Source organism: Chrysemys picta, chromosome 13 (genome assembly GCF_011386835.1).
Source record: "Chrysemys picta bellii isolate R12L10 chromosome 13, ASM1138683v2, whole genome shotgun sequence".
Taxonomy (NCBI): Eukaryota; Metazoa; Chordata; order Testudines; family Emydidae; genus Chrysemys; species Chrysemys picta.
In genome coordinates this window covers 32,768,143-32,789,284 of record NC_088803.1, presented here as the reverse complement: position 1 = coordinate 32,789,284, position 21,142 = coordinate 32,768,143, and the positions used below count along the sequence as shown (strand labels likewise).

At 46.2% G+C, this 21,142-nt stretch overlaps 1 protein-coding gene across 2 annotated transcripts in view; it reads right to left on the bottom strand.

The window, feature by feature from the left end:
- PPP1R16B (protein phosphatase 1 regulatory subunit 16B) overlaps window positions 1-18,736 on the bottom strand; it is a 110,529-nt gene extending 91,793 nt beyond the window's left edge. The window contains exons 1-2 of one of the 2 annotated variants that reach the window (XM_042858288.2): window positions 17,757-18,736; window positions 15,317-15,406 (exon numbers count right to left, since the gene is read on the bottom strand). The gene's annotated coding sequence lies outside the window, so the exon portion shown is untranslated. The remainder of the gene's footprint in view (window positions 1-15,316; window positions 15,407-17,756) is intronic. The other variant, XM_005295334.5, reaches the window with a different exon arrangement.
- Window positions 18,737-21,142: the final 2,406 nt, after the last annotated feature.

Genomic DNA, 21,142 nt, shown 5'->3' with positions numbered 1-21,142 from the left:
TCTAGTCTAGCAATGTTTTAGCTAACCCTGAAGATTTGAAGCTCAATGTATTTAATAACTGGATGGTTTAAGAGGTAACAGCAAGGGCCGCTTCTTGACATCCCCCATTGCCAAACAGATGCCACTTTTCACGATGGTTTAGTAAAAGTTGTCTCCATCCCTACAACAACGGCTCAAGCAGCAAGGGCCTGATTCTGCAGGTCTGTTAAAGCCAGTGGAAGTGGAAGTCAGTGGGTTCGCTTGCCTGAGGCATAGCTACTCCCAGGAGGAAGGCTTGCAGGTTTGTGCCCTAGAAGTGCCAGAGGAAACAGCACATTTAGAACGCATGGGAGGGAGCCGGGTGGGTGGGAAGCTTGCACTGCCATTGCTGGGCTTCGCCTGCTCTCTGCGTAAGTTTTAGTCTCCTGTAGCTCTTACACTGGCTCAAGAAAAAGAAACAAACAAAAGAGAACAGAGAGACCTATGAGAGAAGACAAAGAGGCTGTGCTTTGCCAGCCAAGCCTCAAACATGGCCTTAAAAAGCAGCGGCAGCCTGCAAGTTATTGTGAGGCAGCTGCCGCTACCAGAAATATTAGATCCTCCTCGAGCACCAGAGAACTGCTATAGGTTTACAAGCATTGAAAGGTGGCAGAACTGGACCTATTTCCGTGCTACTCTTTAGAACACTGTAGTCCACAAAGCCCCACGTGGATGTTGGCTCTGCAGCTCAGGCTGCTTGTTTCCCAATGACCTAGTTTCTTTCATTGTGCAAAAAAAAAATATATATATATATATATATATATATATATATATATATATATATATATATATATATATATATATATATATATATATATATATATATATTTTTTTGCACATGTTGATTTTTCTTTGCACTACCTGGTCGGTCTAATTATAATACAGCCACAGCAAGGCCTAAATGTTCATTTTACCTGTAAAACAGCACAGGACCCAGCTGTGTGGGTGTCTGTGGTTTACAAAGCTTCGCATCTTAGTTTCTTTCTCGCTCTCTCTTTTTTTCCCCTGCCTCTGACACAGCTTTGTTTCCATGAGCTCAGCAGCTCCGTTTCTTGAGAGGTGCAGAGCACATCCTGCGAGCCGCGAGCAAACCACAGCATCAGGACAGAGAGAATAATGATCCTACTGCAGGTGCCAGTCAGAAGGAGGGCCGCTCGCTATTTTATGCCACTCATGTGATCACTGTTTTCATGATGATCCATCAAAAAGTAATCCAGCTTCTCCAATAAGAGCCCCCAAAGTAGGTCCTATGTCTACCTCCAAGTATCCTTACTAAGAGCATGTAGGTGCTGGTACTTGTGATTATGTCTCATCCCACAATGCAACCAAAGCCCACATTTTGTGTGCACTCTGGCCCACCTCTTGCAAATATGCAATTAGTCCCCCTGAGTCCCATGGATCCACTTTTGTATCAAGTGACTCACAGGCCTTGCAGGATCAGAGCATCTTCCTGTAAAGTGGCAACTCCATGACCCACAAGCAAACAGCCATCCCCCTCCCCGCTTTAACTTGTGACATCATTTAGCTGAACAAAGAGAAGGTGAAGGGGTGACTTGATGACAGTCTGTGAGGATCTACATGGGGAACAAATCTTTACTAATGGGCTCTTCAATCTAGAAGAGAAAGGTATAACATGATCCAATGGCTGAAAGTTGATGCTTTGCAGATTTAGGCCTGGCCTACACTAAAAAATTAAGTCAACCCAGCTATGTCGCTCAGGAAAAATCCACACCCCTGAGCAACATAAGTTGACCCAACCCCCAGTTTGCTCACTAGCCCCCACATTAATAAAGTAAAAAGTCATCACATATGATCCAGCCACATAGAGGGACAGTCCGTTTGATTTCTTTAAAAAAAAATAATAATAAAAATAAAACCCACTGACTTTTCTAATTTTTTTTAACTATTTATTTATTTACTTGGAGGGTTTAACAAGTTTACAAATCCTCACCATGTAAATATCAGAAACAAAACAATCATTACAACAGTTAGCTTTTGTTTGCAGAGGCGTTGGATAGGAGTATAGTCACCAGATTTAACACGGTGTTACAATATTACAGAATGAGCATCATTACAGCACTTATATGCCGTTGCTTGTGATTTTATTCAATTGCCATGAGATCTCTATAAACACATATTTAACAGACCAGGCATGTCTATCATGTGTTAACATTAGAGGGAGAAAAACGATTTGGGAACACACAGTTTCTGACAGAGCATCCTTTAAAAAGGGTGCGCTGAGACTTAAGTATAAAATTCTACAATTGGCCTGCTGTTTGTATTGGTCTTTGAAGCAAGAGTGCACCTAAGGACCCAGTCACTCAAACATGCACATGAGTAATTTTATTCACAAGTTGTCTCCTTTGAAGTCAGTGGCATTATTTGTGGGCACAGGCGTTAGCAGGATTGATCCCAAAGCCCCAGAGTGCTATCAGTGCACAAACAATAAGAGAACGTTCCACCCTCCCCTGCTGATTAACCTCATGTTAATCTTCTCTCGGCTGGAATCCGAAGCCAAATGAGAGAATCTATAACAAGGACAACAGTTTTCGGTAAATGAGGCAGTTTGGTTTATTTCATTAGTATCCATTTCTAGCCCACTGCAAGGTCAGGATTTCTTCAGATCTGCCCCTCACCATTCACAACCAGTGTTTTCTATCCACGGCCTTTTCAGCACCATTCCTACTAGGGTGACCAGCTAGCAAGTGTGAAAAATCGGGGGGGGGGGGGGGCCCGCGGGAGATTAGGTGCCTATATATGAAAAAGCCTCAAATATCAGGACTGTCCCTAGAAAATCAGGACATCTGGTCACTCTAATTCCTACCCACCACCCAATGCCAGCTGCAGAGACCAACTCTTCTGCTGTCCTTCTCCCATGGATGACTCCATCAAGCACGCTGGCCTTGACTCCTTAGCTCAGGGGTGGCCAACCTGTGGCTCCAGAGCCACATGCGGCCCTTCAGAAGTTAATATGCGGTTCCTTGTATAGGCACCGACTCTGGGGCTGGAGCTATAGGTGCCGACTTTCCAATGTGCTGGAGGGTGCTCACTGCTCAACCCCTGGCTCTGCCACAGGCCCTACCCCCACTCCACTCCTTCCTGCCCCCTCCCCTGAGCCTGCCATGTCCTTGCTCTTCCCCCCGCCTGTCCCCCAGCCTCCTGCATGCCACAAAACAGCTGACTGGGAGGTGTGGGGAGGGCTGCCGGTGGGTGGGAGGTGCTGGGAGTGAGGGGGGGGGGGAGGGAGAGCTGATGCAGGGGCTGTTGGATGTAGTACTGTGGCTCTTTGGCAATGTACATTGGTAAATTCTGGCTCCTTCTCAGGCTGGCCACGCCTGCCTTAGCTGGACGCCCAATTTTTTTATCAGGTTTTGTTGCCACTAGTGTCTCACTTCTCACTGAGCCCAGCTGGTTGGTGCTGCAAGTCCCGCACTGTGGTTTGGGCTGATAGACAGGGGAAGTTTAGGAACCACACAGTCTGGGAAAGTGACTGTCAGGTGGCAGGAGTTCCTCACCAGCAGGGGGAGCAGGAGCTGCCACCTGAGGCTGGGAGAGGCAGAGGGTGCTAGGCAGTCTGAGGGAGACCAAAGAAGGGGACAGAGCAAGGGAGGGGTGGAGAGCGGCAGAAGGGATAGAGGAAGATGTGGGTAGAAATCAAATGGGCTCCAAATAAAAACCAGGTAGGTGGGGGAACCCAAGATGGAAATAGGCCAGATGTGCAAGTATAGCAGCACCAGCTGTATGCCAGCCAGGGCCATAAGGTGTTTTGGAGCAGGTCTGCTACAGGACGAAGGAGTCTGGAAGTACAGTACCTCTGAAGTGCTGTACTGAAGGGCAGACGGACCAGAGTCTCTTCTGCCCCTCTCTGGTGGGAGCTAAAGCTGACATAGTGCTTTTCCAAGGAGTTTGGATCATGCCAGTGTCCTACCTAATGCTCTCATCAGTCAAACAGGCGCTGCATAATTTCCTAAGCCATGCATGAGTTCTTGCTGAGCACGTAAGGGTGCAATGTTCGTCAGCAGTCACTGCAGGGCCAGGGTCTGAAGCAGTTTGCGATACCATTAGGATAGGGGCTAGGACACCAAAGTCTCTGTACTAGATGATCAGCTTGCTCTCCCGGCTTATAAATCTCAGTACTGAGCATTCTTACTCACAGGAAATGCAGTAAGTACTGGGATTTCTTTTCTTATTCTTAAAATATCACTTTTCTAACAACAGTCTCTCCTACTTTCAGCCATCCAACATCTTCCTCCACAACCTCAGTCAGAGAAGGGTTACCGCCTCGCCAGCCAACCTAAACTAGCTTCCCCTGCCTGTGACAGTAACCCAGCTGTGAGGCCTTTCAAACACAAGGGAGGCTGGATCAGCTGCCAATATGCACTGCATGGTACACACTCGAGTGTGCCCAGGAGAGTTGCCACACCAAAGCACCTGCTCTCTAGGAGCTCCTGTCACCACCTCCCACCCCTAATCTCAGGGGATCAGCTAGTTAGAGGACAAATTCCCTCTCAGCAATGTGATGTGGGAGCAAACAGTGCCCCACCAATGGAAGGTTTCTAAGATAACCAAGTAAAAAACGTAGTGTTTCCTAGCCCAGTGGAGGGTTTGCTTTTGTTCATTTAAAGTTGAACATCTGCTCCTCTGACTACTGTCACAAGCAGCCATTGGACAGATGCACCCTCGCGCATATCTGAATCGCTGCCTCACAGAACCACTATGCAACGCAGCACCACCCTTAGCACTTGCTTCAAGAAGTCAAGAACCAGCAGCAGAGCTGTGGGAGGAAGTTTGCGTACTGTAGCATATGCGATACTAAGCTCAGGAGAGTGCATGAAACAAAGAAAGACTTTGCATAAGTACATCAATTACACTGTCAAGGCACTGTAGAGATGACTAACCCTCTCAGCCCTGCTGCGAGGTGGATAACTACTATCGCTTCCATTGTAAAGGATGGGGAAATGAAGGTTTTACGGGGTGAGGCGACTTGCCTGAGACCAGACAGTAAGTCAGTGATAGAGCCAGGTCTAGAATTCTGGGGGTTTTAACTCTAGTCCTGTGCTCTAGCCATCAGGCAATGCTGAATATGTCCTCCTGACTATCATGAGCTCTCAACTCACCCTTAGTAATAATTTCAGCAACTATTTCTGAGAGCAAAGTATTATTGTGCTATGTTGGTGGGTACATTGGCACTGCCAGGTTAGCCATAGGTAGGAGTGATAATAAATTAAGTCACTGATGCAAATCAGCAGTTGTTTAATTACATCAACTAGTATCTTAGGGTACGTCTACACTACAATTAAAAACCTGAGGCTGGCCCGTGCCAGCTGACTCGGGCTCGTGGGGCTGTTTAATTGTGTTGTAGATGTTCGGGCTTGGGCTGGAGCACGAGTTCTAGGACCCTGCAAGGTGGGAGGGTCCCAGAGACCCAACGTCTACACAGCAATGAAACAACCCCTTATTCTGTGCCTGAGTCAGCTGGCACGGGCCAGCCACAGGTGTCTAATTGCAATGTAGACACAACCTTGGATGCATTCAGCACCTTTCATGTTTTTGTAACTATATACATAAAGAATCATTGAAATGCAGCCATCTCTGGGGTGATGGGCAGGAGTCAAGTGGTATTAACATACTGCATAAAAATTGAGAGAAGAAGAAATTTTGACCAAGGACCCTGGGGCAAACTATGATTCTTACAGAATGTGCCTTTGAATATTTAATGTCCATGTACAGCAGGGGAGGTTTAAGTCAAGAAGGGCCTGTTGTTAAGACATAGATTGGGGCTCAGGAGTTCTGGGTTTGATTCCCAGCTCTGACACAGGCTTCCTGTGTGACCTTGGGCAAGTCACTTAGTCTGTGCCTCAGTTTCCATCTGTAAGGTGGGGATACGACCTCACCACACTATTGAGAGGATACATTCATAACTACTTGAGATGCCATGGTATTGTTGGTGGAGCTACATAAACTGGATCAAAGTTTACAAATTGTTTCCTTAGCTCAGTGTTTCCCAAACTTGGGGACGTCGCTTGTGTAGGGAAAGCCCCTGGCGGGCCGGGCCGGTTTGTTTACCTGCCGCGTCCACAGGTCCGGCCGATCACGGCTCTCACTGGCCGCGGTTCGCTGCTCTGGGCCAACAGGAGCTGCTGGAAGCGGCGGCCAGTACGTCCCTCAGCCCGCACCGCTTCCAGCAGCCCCCATTGGCCTGAAGCAGCGAACCGCGATCGGCCGGACCTGCGGACGTGGCTGGTAAACAAACCGGCCCGGCTCGCCAGGGGCTTTCCCTACACAAGTGGCGTCCCAAGTTTGGGAAGCACTGCCTTAGTTCAATAGAAGCCTGAAGCTTTTAACTAAACACTTCCCCAGAGACCCCAAGCCAATAAGTTTGGGAAGAAGTGTTTTGGTTTGGCTGTTCTTCTCCAGGGTTCCAGATCATCTTTCTCTCTCCACTCACTTTATTCCTAGCACTGGGGGCGAAATGCCAAGCTAGAAAAAAAGGTGTTAAACAGTGAGTCAGAAATGGTTTTAAAACTGACTCTGTTAATAGAAAAGTCGAAGGGCCTTGTTTTGTTCCAACTATTCCGCTCTAAACAAGAGCCGGAGGAAGCCTCTTAACATTTTCACCTCATGTTTCCTGTAATATTTATCACAGTAGGACATAAAACATTGTTTTTCCACCCCATATTTCACCTTGGATTCACTTTCTCCATTTTCTTAAAGGGACCCTGTGCCCAATGTTCCTCTTCCAGCTCAGCTTGTGTATTTGTAACATAACTGCTCTTTTGAGTGGCACCTCCATGATGAGTGAAACAAATAGGGTGGCAGCCTCCAGTCATCTGCACTAGCTCCGAGCCAGTAAGTCTCCCAGAAGCACAATATGGACAGAATCACGAGGATTTTCTAAAGGTAGCCTGAGGTTTGTATCTTTAGGGGCCAATCCTGTGTTCCTAGAACTCCCACCAAGATCAACAGCTGTGTGCTGATCAGGGCCCGAGGGTGGAATTTTCATAGATACATAGGTCCAGTCTCACCTGTGCAACACACGCGTATTTCTGGTGGGTGGTAAGAGCTATGGGTAAAATTTTAAAGTTAGATTTCATATTGGGCTTTTTATATAGAAACTCACGTCTCTAAGGAGATAAGAGTTAATAATCCATCCCTCACCTGACCACCTTTCTATCTGCATGTTCAGTGCAGGCTGGGTGATGATATTTCATTCATGGATTTATTATTATGCAACATCTATGTGCATCCTAAGGGGTCTCTGGCAGCTGCAGAAACTGCTCCTTGGGCATTATGGAGGGGGATGCTCAGCAGTCTTTTATCTGAAAGTTTGCTGTCAGCCAGCATCGGAAAGCCATTGGTTTCAGCTTCGCCAGGGGCACAGAGCCATCAGGAAACAGCTCAGGTAAGAGGGTCATCAGATACAGGGAAGGGACATCTGAAATGAAGAGTTACATTTGAAAACCCCACCTTAATTTTTATTTGGGTGGGGATTAGAACCTGGGTTTGGGATTAAATCGGGAAGAGACTACATTCTAACATTCCAACTCTGCCTCTTTCTATCCAGCTCAGAAGAGAAATCTCTACTATTTACTGGCCTGTAGAGTAGCAGAGACTATAGCTAAAGTGCACTGAAGATGCATTCCTTTCCTGTATTAGGGCCATATTTTTTATGTTAATTCTATGCATGAAGACACCCATTGATAGCACTTGTCCCAAGGTGACAATCACCTTATAAATATCTACAATAACTACACCGAGATGCATTATATATAATCACAGATCGCATATGGCCTTGGGGATAGAGAGCATGTGAAGGGCACAGGTAAGGACAACTCTAGCCATTCCTTCCCCCAAAGGAACAAGGACATTTTCCTTCCTCTGAAGGTTAATTTCACACCATCATTTCCCTGTTGCTATCCCAGAAGCAAAATATCTGCTACCAAAATCTAACTCCAGTATCAGATAAGCAGAAGGACCCCATCCCAGAATTCAGAGTTTACTTGGGAGAAATGGAAAGACCAGAACTGCATTTTTGTCCAAAAATTAACTGAATTTTAACTGCCACTTTGCAGCAGAGCATCCTCCGAACCAGGCTGAACTGCAGTAATGAAACATTACAGGGAGGGGCAGATAGCAGCCCAGACTATGTAAAACAAAAAATAATTGAGGGCATAAGTCTCCAGTTCGGCTTTTCCATTTAATTTCTTTCTTTCTTTCTTTTTTTTTACAGCACATTAAATCTGAATGCAGGTTGCCAGGCCAGACACCTGCAGGGGAAGTGATCTGACCCATTTGTGACAACAACTTTATAATCGCCTTGTATTTGTTTTTCTGGTGCAAGCAGTTTTTCCCAGCACTGCAGTGGGCATGGGTGGGCTTGGTCCCAAAGCCCAGTTCCTTAGACCATATACCTGAAAATATTATGGTTTGAAGAAGGAGATTATCCAAAACAGCCTGTAGAACAAAGAGACATGAAGCAGGCCACACCAGCCTTCTCAAACCATGGAGATGGTAGGAGACAATCCCCTTCCCGTCAAGATAGACACTAATCCCCACTTAGAGTAGACCAGTCTTCTTAATGAAAGCAGTCAAAGGCCCAAGCCACTGGAAGTTATTTTGACAATTACATACTAGAATACGCACAGGAAACAGTCCTACTTGGACACAGAAACAAGCTAGGGGAATTAACAGGTTTCCCTTTCTAGCTTCTCCAGTGCCTCAGAGGCTGCCCAAGGCTGGAATTTCCTTCCTGCACCTCCTCCCCCAGCCGATGTTTCCCCTGATGGGTGCTCACGGATGGTTAGAGGAGGGCATTTCAACATGCCCCAGTCAATACCCAAAGCCTGGTCAGCAGCAGTCAAAGCATCTCAAGTTTCATAGATACAGAATGAATTCCGACTTGAGATATCTACATGAAGCAAAGTCTGAAGGTCTCTGCCCATTTGCTCTCCACCCGCTAAGATAGTGGTCCCCAAACTGTGGGGCGCACCCCTCTAGGGGGGTGCAGAGGAACATTCAGGGGGATGCACGGTGGGGAGGCAGAGAGAAAGCACCTCCCAGCCCAGCTCCACCCCCAGCCGCAGCTCCACTCTACCCCCTGCTCTGCACCCAGGCCCGCTCCGCCTCTAGCCCCAGCTCCTCCCCATACCAAGCTCATCTGCTGAGCCAACTATGCTGTAATGGAGAGGAGGAGCACAGACAGATTCCATTACTGGTCGGGTGGGGGAGGCACAACAGAAAAAGTTTGGGCACCATTGCATGAAGATGTCACCACCAGTGGGAACAGCTGAGCAGTGACTGCTTGAGGCCCAGATGTGCAGAGTTTCCTACAGTCATTCCTTTGTTTGACCTAAAATCTTAGCCCTGCGTGGGACAGTAGAGGCAGTTCTCAGGGGATTTTTTCAATAGATATTTCACTACCAATATGAGGCCAAGTATATCCGTGGTGTAACTCCATTGATGGAATGGTTTTGGCTTGGGAGTTACTCCCAGTGTAACAAAGAGACTTTAGCGCTGTTCAACGCCTCCCACACCTGATATTGCTGTGATTTGGTGTACCTCTGAGCTGCACTCTTCCCAAGCTTGGCACCACTGCCGCCCCGCCCTCTCTCTCTCCTCCTCTCTCTCTTGTTAAAGGTAGGATCCCAAGGCACATCCACCTGCAGGCTGGCAACAGAAACCGTGAGTCATTGAACAGGACCACAGGGGAGGGCTCTGGATAGTGTGGGGGAGAGAGAGGAAAGTGGGAGCTGATGCCTGCCTACGTGCATGGATTTAAAGTTGCGTTTTCAACCTGTGATTGTCACACAAGGGGATAAGCAATGAGAGATCAAAAGCCGTGATTCATTCAGACCAAAAAAAACATGAGTCAGAACCCAAAGAATCATGAGATGTTAAAATAAAATTAAAACTGCTTATTTGTATGACTGTATAGTGTTTTTTTCCCTAGTTCTGGAGACACCATGCAAACACTTTTGCTTCTCCCTGGCAAGAGTGAACCAAGTGTGTAGCATGACAGTTAATTACAAACAGTTCACACTTGCCACCAATATACAGCTCAGGGTATCCATTAGCACCAGCTCAGCCTGTTACATCTGATGCTATGTTCTGACTCCGATCCACCCTGAATCTCTGAAAAGAGGAGATGCTGCGCTATAGCCTAGCCTAGCAAGAGATTTTGGTTCAATCTTTATTAGGCCATCTGGGGAATGCAAACACAAGACCCACTGAACGAGTGCTGTTTGTTTGTGTGCTTCCAAAATGCTGTAAGATGTGGGAGTTAGTGGACTGATCTTGAATGCTAAGTTTAATATCCAAAATTCAGTCTAAATCATTGGAACAAGATAGGTGCAGTCCCATTGATGTAGGACCTCTGCAGTTTTTAGCAGTAACAAATTCAAAGTAAGGATTAAAGCTAATTTCAACAGGCACAAACTGCATTATGCCCCCAGAAAGGACAGTAAGACCTGGTCTACATTGGGGGGGAGGGGGGGAAAATAGATCTAAGTTACACAACTTCAGCTAGAAAGTCGACGCACTTAGATCTATTTACTGTGGTGTCTTCACTGTGGTAAGTCGATGGCTGGCGCTCCCCGTTGACTCCACCTGCGCCTCTCGCTCTGGTGGAGTACCAGAGTTGACGGGAGAGCGCTCGGTGATCGATTTATCGCGTCTAGACTAGACACAATAAATCAATCCCCGTTGGATCGATCGCTGCCCATCGATCCAGTGGGTAATGTAGACAAGCCCTCAGTTTCAACTGTACTAACAGCATGGAGGTAATGTGGACAGGGCATCAGAAGACCACATCTCTGTTCCTGGCTCTGCCCCTAGCCTGCTGTATGATCTTCCAAAGTGGACTAAGGTAAAACAAAAAATGAAACTTGTATTTGGGATAAGTGTGCACATGGGAGCTTTGCAGAATAGCTATTCCTGTCCATATGTACATGTACAAGCCCTCTGTCTCCCTACCACCCCCCTCCCATCCATTAAAGGAAGAGAAAGATCATATGAAAACTGCTTTCGGGACTATGGAACAAAGTGCTAAGGAAGAGCCCAGTACTATTAAACTTACGATCTTTACTTTATACCGAAGCAAAAGCCTCCCTCTGAAAATTATTTTCCTGTTTGAAGCTTATCTGGTAACTTGCTATTTATCAAACTCTTATTTAGCTTCCTTAATCCAGATCCTATCAAGTTGTTCTAAGTGTGAATAGGAAAAAAAAAAGCCATTCAGTTAACTTCCGTAATTCCAACGGAAGGGGGAAAAAAAACAGGAAGTCCACAGAGCAGTAGCACCTACCCACCTTCCCAGTGCATGTAACAATTCCCATGAGTATAACTTCAGTTTAGCTGCTTTGAAAACCATGAGATTTGATCCTTCCCAGTTAAAGATATAGACTAAATGTTCCAGCAAAAAACAACTGAGAGTAATGTAAAAGACTGAGTATATTCTAATGAGAATGCAGCAGAAGAGGCATCGGATGGACTCAGGAGGCCTATGTTGTACCCTGGGCTTTCACTGACATAACCTGGGTAGTCATGTCAATTCTGCCTCAGTTTCCCCTTCTGTAAAATGAGGATGCTGCCTACTTGCTTTTGCAAAATGCTTTGAAAACTGCAGCTAAACCATTATTTTAATTGCTAACGAGAACAGGACTTCTGGGTTCATTCTCATGTCTGCCACTGACTGTGGAACCCTGAGCATGTCATTTAACCCATGCCTCAGTTTACCAAACTGTGAAATGATGAACTTCATTTGCCTTATTGGGGTATTGAGGTTTAATGTTTGTAAACCCTCTCCATCTTGTCTAGTACTTACATGGCCCTGATCACAATGGTATCAGGGTACCTTTACAAGACCCTCAGTTGAAAGATGCTGTGAGAACAAACTATGCATTACTAAGAATCTCAGCTCAGCTCTGATAAGCTTCGCTGCTGATTGATGATTTTGAGCTCCCACTCAAGACTACACAGGTTCACTAATATCAGCTCAGATTGTCTGGTCACTGGCAGGCAGATGACAATAAGCATTTTTGTCTTTACTACCAGCAAATAGAGGAACTTCAAAATTTTGCACTGTCTGGACAGTATATTCTGTATTAACCATGAAACATTTGGGCCCTTCCACCCCTCCAGGTGGGAAAACTGTAATAAGAAATATTTTGTACTATTGATCCAAGTGTCAGAGTGCTTTAAACAATTCAGCCTCCCGTGTGAAGCAGAAGTATCCCTGTTTTATACAGGGGAAACAGAGGCACAGAGCCAGTGATGATACATACACAGCCTATTTCCGGTCCTGACTGTAAGTCCCAAACACAAGACAAGGTGGGCTCATGCTTTATGAATGTGGATGTTAAAGCCATGTATATGCAAAAGCAGAACCTACAGCAAGAGGGCTTTTTGGTTAATTGCTCAGGGCTGGAGAGATTGTTTTTCAAATCAAACATAATGGGTCTCACTTGTATAGTCAACAGAAGATTTTTTTTTTTTAAGGCTTGTTAAGCATAAGGCTTAGAAGTAGTTCAGAAGTGTCACTTTAAAGAAAAATATTAAGGAAAAATGTATGTTGCACAGCAAAAAGTGACAATCTACAAATGAATGTGCCATGAATGGGAGGAACACTTCACTGAGCAGCACAGCTGGTATGGACAGATAACTGTGCACATGAAGCAATAGATCTGTCTGTATGAATGAGCGAACAAGCACATGGAAGGGAGATGGAGAGACAAGCAGACTAATAGAGGAAGACAGACTTCTAGTAAGATTGCAATAAGCCTCTTTAAACTTCCCTAAAGGGAGAGCCAGCTGGCAAACCATTCCCACAGTAGGGTGTTATTTGACTCAGGAGCCTTGGAAAAAGTGAACAGCTGACCCCTTTCACACACCCCAGTTCACCCCTTCAGCTCTTTTAACAGGGGTGAGGGCTAGGTACGCACTATCCCATGGTCTAAATAAGCATTTACTTGCAGTCAACAATTGTTGGCCTTTCTGGCACAGAAGAAAACCAGCTGAGCTGTTTTCAGCCAGAAAACAAACACTGAATTCAGACTGACCATTAGCATCTTCAGAACAACCAACCTACTGTTACTCACTCACTGACCTAGTCCAGCTACTTTAGTCCAAAAGAAAATAGCACATTTTAAATGTATAAAAAATTCTTCCATGACATTAGCAACTGTGGGCCCCAATCCTGCAAAGAGCAACATGCAGGCAGACTCCTGAATTTGCACAGAGCCTCTGAAGTAAAGACCGGTTCTGTATGGGAAGAGGTATCTGCCCACATGTTGCTCATTGCAAGATTGGGGCCTTAGTGTCCACAAATGCATCTATGGAAAATGTTATTGACTTGGGTCTGGGGTTGGGCTTCCCCTCACCCACAAGAGTTCTTTACTTCAAATATAAGAAGTATGTAATTACACTCGCTTTTCTAAGTGACATTCAAAACAAGGTTTTCATTCTGCCTAAATGGAGGTGGGGGGAAAAGAGGAGGAGGAGGAGGAGGACTGTCAACCGAGTTTATAAAACCTGGTGGGAAATTACACCCACTGTGCCAATATTTTAAAAAAGCCTGCAAAAGAGACAAAAAGAATCAAATGCGGCAGTTTGCAAAAGGAATTTCCAAGAGATTAACAAGATGATCGGATTAGTGGGTATGATTAATGGAGAGAATTCAGCCCAAAGACAAGATGGCAAAGTGAAGCTCTAATAAATATCCAGAATTAAGCAATAGTGACAAAGGTGAGGTATTACCCAAAGTAGTTAAGGGGTTTTAAATGAGTGACAGACTTCAGGGAATGTTGAATATTATGTAACATTTCTTTCCTGAAGGCTAGGTCAATTAGCCAGTGATCTAATTTGCCAAGTGAGGTCATTTAATCATCATTTATCTAGTCTCATTTTGAACCACCTAAACTATGGACCAAGTTTTGCCCTCCAGCTGAATGAGCAATTCTAAGGTCTGGTCTACACTAGAAAATTAGGTCGGTTTAACTAAGTTGATCAGAGGTGTGAAAAATTCACACCCGTGAGTGGCATAGTTAAGCTTACCATGTCCCTATGTAAAATTCTTCTGTCAACCTAGCTACCACTTCTCGGGGAGGTGGATTACCTATGCAGACAGGAGACTCCCTCCTGTTGGTGTACTGTAGTGTAGTGTTTCTACTGAAATGCTACAAGGGGTTCCTTCCAGCCACATTCTGGGAAGATACTAAGCAATGGTGGGCCTGATTTTTTTCTCACTTAAATTTGTTTTATACCAGTTAAATTCCAGAGTTGCCTAACTGAATTTAGATTTAGACTGGTAAGCAAGAGGAGAATCAGGCCCACTAGAGTTACACTAGCTTAAGTAATTTCATAGGTAAATTCTGCGGTTTGTTTGAAGAGAGTGGGTTCCTTTTGTTGGGGTGGGGAACGGAAGAGAGCATGAGCTAGTAACGTAGCATCCCTAGAAATCTTTTAGAACAGAGTCTATGTTTTCACTAGTGCAGTGGTTCTCAACCAGAGGTCCAGGGCCCCCTAGAGGGCCTTGAGCAGGTTTCAGGGGGGCCTCCAAGCAGGGCTAGCATTAGACTCGCTGGGGCCCAGGGCAGAAAACCGAAGTCCCACCGCATGGGGCTGAAGCCCAGGGTCCTCAGCCCCACCACCTGGGGCTGAAGGTGAAGCCTGAGCTATGTAGCTTTGTGGGCGCCCCTGTGGCATGGGACCCAAAGAAGTTGCCTTGCTTGCTACCCAGTAATGCTGGCCCTGGCTTTTATATGCAGAAAACCAGTTATTGTGGCACAGATGGGCCGTGGAGTTTTTATAGCATGTTGGGGGGAGAGGGGGACTGAGAAAGAAAAAGGTTGAGAACCTCTGCACTACTGTATACCAGGGTAAAATGAAACATTCCCAGGGCTTCTTGTGATTTGTTAACCTGAACATCTCAGACTGGGTAACCACCACCAACAGCATTGCAGTAAACACTGGTTGATGTTTTGCTTTCACTGAATGAAATATACCCAGAGGCAACAGGCATTTTATAAATGATCGAAGTCAAAATAAAACATGGCTGAGTTTTCCCCCAACAGAATTGCTGCAGAGATGATACAGTGCAACCCAGACACCAAGAAGAAGCTGGTACCAGGAACGTCCATGCAGGGACAAGTTCTCACCAAAGAAAGATTCAACAACAAAACCTTGTTAGAGACAAGCTGCCTGGACATGCAGTCTTAAGGGAAGAGAGAAACAGTAGCATCTTTATGTCTAAACGATATCACATGCATCATACACATTGGAACTGGAACACTTTTAATCTTACATTTACTATGAAATCTTCAGTCATTTTCCCTTCCCTCCAATCAGAAGGAAAGCAGCTCAACTTTTAGAAATCCTGGGGCTGATAAAAAGCCTATGGAAATAAAGGAAGCCTTTCAATTAGCTTTAATAGCTTTGGATCCAGGCCATCAATATAGAGATTAAATGAGTAAGGGAAAAATGTTATCAGAGTTGTTATTTATATAGCAGTTATGACAGAATCCTATGTGCTTTACAGTGAAAGCAATCCAGGTGTGGCCTAGCACCCCATGATTAAAGTTCTTTCCAAGTCAATAAAATAAATAAATAATATCAATTCTGAATATTAATAAGGATACTTGGCCCTCCCCTGTGCAATTTAATAGTAATAATCTAAGGCTCAAAACAGCTCTGTTGAGGAAGGTAAGGAAATAGATGGGCTCAGAAGTTAGGACTCTAGACTCACGCTGTCTGAAAATGCTTTATACACTTGTTACAAATACCTAAGATGACTAGAGTTGAAACATTGGAGATTTTTCCCCCCTCCATTTGTTTGCTTTATGCATTCCACAAGTCGGTTTCACTATTTCCCTTATGTAGTTAGAGTGTTCCCTGGTTTGTGTGGGTTTTTCACAGCAGAGGAAAGAACATTTTTAAAGATAAGAAAGTGATTATAAAAACAAAGACTTGCAGGCAAGTTGCAGGCTGACAGAGTCCCTTCAAAATGACTGAAGTGCACACAGGAGCCTCAGGGCAGGGTTAGCACCTGAAATGACTAGATTTGAGGTTGGTTGACAGTGTCTCTGGGACACACTTTCATTGGATCACACAGGAAGACGGCCAAGCTGGCCGTTGAACTCCCTGAAGCCCCATCCTGTACTTTAACCATCAATTCATTTCTAAATACAGAGGCATATGTTTAGCTGAAGTATATTAACATGTCTAACTCATACCAAAGGAAGAGAACTTCCAAATGAAGCAAACAAAACCCACTGCTACATGGGGGCAAGAAACTGAGGCCCTGAATTCTCCAGCTTCCTGTGATCACCTAATTTCCATAATGGGTAAAGTGTTTTCAACCCTGAAGCCAATCTGGCAATGGAATGAACTGCCCTAGAAAGGTAATTATGTCCTGTCATTAGATGTGTTCGGGATAAGGTTAGACAAATGTATAGTGGGATTAACAGTGTCTTATCCTATTTGATGTAGAGGGCTGACTAGATTATTTAAGTGGTTCTTTTCAAGCTTGCCTAGGATTGCACAACGCTGGAGGTCACTTCCTGATTTAACACTGCAGAGTAATTTTGTCAGCACTGCTCAATAACAGATTACCACCCCGCCTCTGACTTTTCAGCTATGGAGATTTAGGCTTGCATCACTTACACCTGGTCAGCCAAGAAAGATAGTTTGGTGGTCTCAAGTCACTAGTGGGTCATTTTGTCCACCCCTTGAAGCCACCACGCATCACTGACAGTATCAGAACTGGAATAGCAGGAAGTGTTGTAGGTCAAGTAGGGATGCATTGGCACAGCAGTGTGGAGGTCTGGGCCTGAAATAACAGGGGTACTGCAGGTCAGGACTGAGGGGCTCCCCTGTGTGAAGACCCCATACTGCAACACAAGGGGGGAGGGCTGTACATCAGAAATAAGGTGCCAGGTGCACTGGCAGAGCTATGGGAACAAGAACTGGAATAGGAGGGCATTTCGTTGGCCAGACCAGCGATGCACTGGGAGAACTCATAGCGGGATCTGTAGTGGAGTACCCCAGGGGCAGGACTGATGTGGATAGGCAGAGCCATGCAGGTGATCAGTACTGGAAGAGCAGGTGGGCAGGCCAGGAGCTAGACACATTCTCACTGCCCAATGCCCACAGCACTGCTACTGCCTCCTTCCCCATGAGCAAAAACAACCAGCCAAAAATCACAATGAAGAAGGGTTTGCGAACATAAGAGCCCTCGAGAGTGGAACTACCAGAGCAGTGCATCGCACCCAGCGGATACCCAGAGCTGCTGCTTTCTCTTTTCTGCCTCCTCTCCCCCCATGCAAACCCAGCGCTCCCCTTCCCTCAAAATCTTCACCCTACGAGAGCACAACAAAGTCCTGCTGCCTCCGGCACAGGAATTCCCCGGGGAGCCAAAGTCCTGAAGCTGTGGGCAGGGGCAAAGAGCGGGAGGGGCTCCCCCTGGCTGCAGAGCCCAGACAAGCAGAAGGGAGGCGACACAGCCTGAACTAGCAAGTTCCTGCATAATTAAAGCCGGAGAACCGCCGTAGTTAGCCGGGGGGGGGGGTCCCCAGCTGCTTCCCCGGCTCCTTTCCATCGGTCACCCCGCAGCCCTCGCTGGCTCTGCCCCCCACCGATTTTCCTCTGGATGCACCTGACCCTGATAGGGTGGTGGGAGATGCGAGGCGCCCCCCATCTCCCAGCGCCCGCTCGCCCCGCCGGGCTGCAGCTGCTCTGTCACTCACCCGCCGCAGGAGCCAGCCCCGACCGGGCTGCGGCAGCAGCCGCCCAGGCCGGCGAGAGGCGAGCAGCGCCCGGGGAGGGTCCCCCACCAGACGCAGGACTGCAGACAGGCTCCGGAGCGGCCCCTTCCCTCCGCAGGCGGCAGGGACCAGAGGGAAGAAGCCGGCGCTGATGGAAGTGCAGCAGCCTCTGGTCCTGCGCTCAGTCCCGCCCGGCTCCGCCTCGAAGGTGTGGCCAGGGAGAGAGGAGGGGGCTGAGGACCAGAGACGGGCGATGATCTGCGCTCCCCTGCCCGAGCGAGGGGGTGAGGGGGCTGGGGAAGGATCCTGAGCGGGGAAGTGCAGGAAGCGGCCGGGCGCACAGGTATTTTCAGAGGCAGCAAGGAACAGGGCGCAGCGCATGGCAGAGTCCCGTGCTTCCTACAGCCAGGCGGGTGGTAGCGGGAACCAGGCCAAGCAAAGCAGTGGGGGAAGGGTTGCTGAGCAGGGAGGGGTCCCCACCGTGACAGTATTTCCTGAACAGCGGTTCAGAATGATTCAGATATGAAATTCCATTTTATACCCCCTCCCCCCCCAAAAAATATTCTGCAGCTCCTGGCATAGGTGCTGGAAGTAGGGCTGCTTGAAGTGCTTTCCATCATATACAGGGTTTGCAGTTTCCGTCGATGGCTCTCAGCAGCCCCCATCATACAAATTATCCCAGCACCTCTCAATACTTGGTAAACCACCATCACTGTTTTCTGGGCTGTTCACAATCAAGGTGCCAAAGTGATACTGTATAATACAGGCCCTCCAAACCGTTTGGAAGGCATTCAAGTACAATGGGGATGGGACCTAGACCTAGATCAGCGGTTAACAAATGGGGTCCACAGACCCTTGGGAGTCCATGAGTCATGTCTGGGGCCACCAGCCCCCCCGTTGAACTCCTCACCCTCCCTCCCAATGCCTCCTGCACACCGTGGAACAGCTGTTCTGTGGCATGCCGGAGGCTCTAGGAGGGGGGAGCAGGGACAGGGTGCACTCAGGGGAGGGGGCAGAAAGAGGTGGGGAAGAAGATGGGCATGGGTGGAGTGGGGGCTGGAAGATGTGGGGCAGGGCTGGGAAAGGGTGGAGTGGGGGTGGGGCCTGGAGCGAAGCAAGACCCAGGAGAAAATTAGAAGCCAGCTTGGGGCTCCACACAATTTTTAAAGTCAAAATGGGGGTCCTTGGGTTGCTAAAGTTTGAGAACCACTGATCTAGATCAAAACAGGAGACGAGTCCTTTGAACACAACAGGAGAAAAGGTAGATCCCTTTATTCAAGCAAAAACAACAAGGAGTCTGGGGGCACCTTAAAGACTAACAGATGTATTTGGGCATAAGCTTTCATAGGTAAAAACTTCACTGAAGAAGTGAGGTTTTTACCCACAAAAGCTTATGCCCAAATACATCTGTTAGTCTTTAAGGTGCCCCCAGATTCCGTGTTGTTTTTGTAGATACAGACTAACATGGCTACCCCCTGATACTTTATTCAAGCAAATTTTATTAAGGGATCCTACTCAGGGAAACGGCATTAAACCCTTTCTACAGCTGAAAAGCAGTTAGAAGACTAGGGTGCTATACACTCCCTTCCTACTAATGAAAGGAAGACTAATGAGGAAAGTGAAAAGGAAGTAGTGAAAAAAGGAAATGCCTCTTTTTTAAGATAGTAACAAGCTTAGTTCAGCTCCCAACCCCCTCCCATCACCTGGGCTTCTTTTATTGGTTCCGATCACTTGCGGTAAGTTAGCATAGCAGCACTAACTGCTATGGAACCCCTGATTTACACTGCTGAGGATGTGATCCTCTCTGTATGAGCCCTTCCCTGAAAGATGCACATAACCTCTGGACTTGGCTGATGTCAGATAAATGGCAATGTTTAGAGAACAGAAGGAGGAGAATTGGAGGGGGGAAAAAAAAAAAAAAAAAAAACACACTCCTCCAAAATATTGTTTTGGAATCAAAAGGTACTGGGTCTATGCGAGTGCCTATGATTGTTCAGGTTTTTTAAAAAGGTCGCAAGTTCCAGTGTTGGGGGTGGTAGAAGATTCCAGGTGTATTTGGGTATTTCTAAAACAGCCTACTATGGATCTAGATAAGATTTGCATCAGAGTGAGCACACCTAGAACACTGCTGGGTTTACTGAAATTATTAAATTAATATCCTATCTCCTAGAACTGGAAGGGACAGCTGGCTGGAATAGATTGAAATTATTAAGTTGCTGTTGTTATAGAACACAATCCAGATTTTAAAAATATCTACAGTTTTTCATAGATAAAATAAATGAGCCTGATAGCAAGTTCCTGTTTGCCATGAAATTAATTTACTCTGGAGGGGAGAGGTTTCATGCTTTATATAAAGAAATTGTTAAGAACAAAAGCCACAAACAATATTTTGTACTTCTATAAGGTGTTCATTTAAGACTCTCAAAGAACTCTGCATGTGTTAACGAATCAAGGCAACATCCTGATGATATAATGTTTATATTCATTTTGTTGACAAGTAAACTGAGGTATAGAGAAAATCATTTGCCCACGCTCACAGTAAGTCAGTAACAGAGTTGGGAGTAGAACCCTGGAGCCCTAGCTCTGAATCTGTTTTAACCACAAGACCCTTGCTTGTTTGCTTAAGGATAGAACCAGAAGCAATGGGTTTAAACCGCAGCAAGGGAGGTCTAGGTTGGACATTAGGAAAAAGTTCCTAACTGTCAGGGTGGTTAAACACTGGAATAAATTGCCTAGGGAGGTTGTGGAATCTCCATCTCTGGAGATATTTAAGAGTAGTTAGATAAATGTCTATTAGGGATGGTCTAGACGGTATTTGGTCCTGCCATGCGGGCAAGGGACTGGACTCGATGACCTCTCGAGGTCCCTTCCAGTCCTAGAATCTATGAATAAAACCCTCTCCATGTGGAATAAAAGACTATATGCACAAATTCCCAAGTGAACCCTACAATGCTTTGTCATTTGTTCTGTCGTCCCCCCCCATTACAAACACAGTATAATGCCAGTTATCTGAATTCCCTTTATCCAAAAATCCTAGTTATTCAAATCCACCCTGCATCCCCCATGTAGCCCTGTCAGCTAATCACTTCTGTTTATCCAAGCCTCTGGTTATCCAAAACATTCAGGTGTCCCCCAGGCTGTTTAGCTAAACAGGAATGTACTGTACTATAATAATGAAGGCTTGATGTGAAGTGCTTTGTCTAGTAGAGTAATCTAAGAGGTCCACTGACTATTGACTACGGCAATCTACCTCCTGTAAACAAAAGGCCTCCAGGCTTTAAGGCAGTGCTTAATATGTAATGAAAGAGGTACGGGGCTCAAACAATTTTTTTACATTCATAACTGATGCAGCAAGTCCAGAGGTGCCA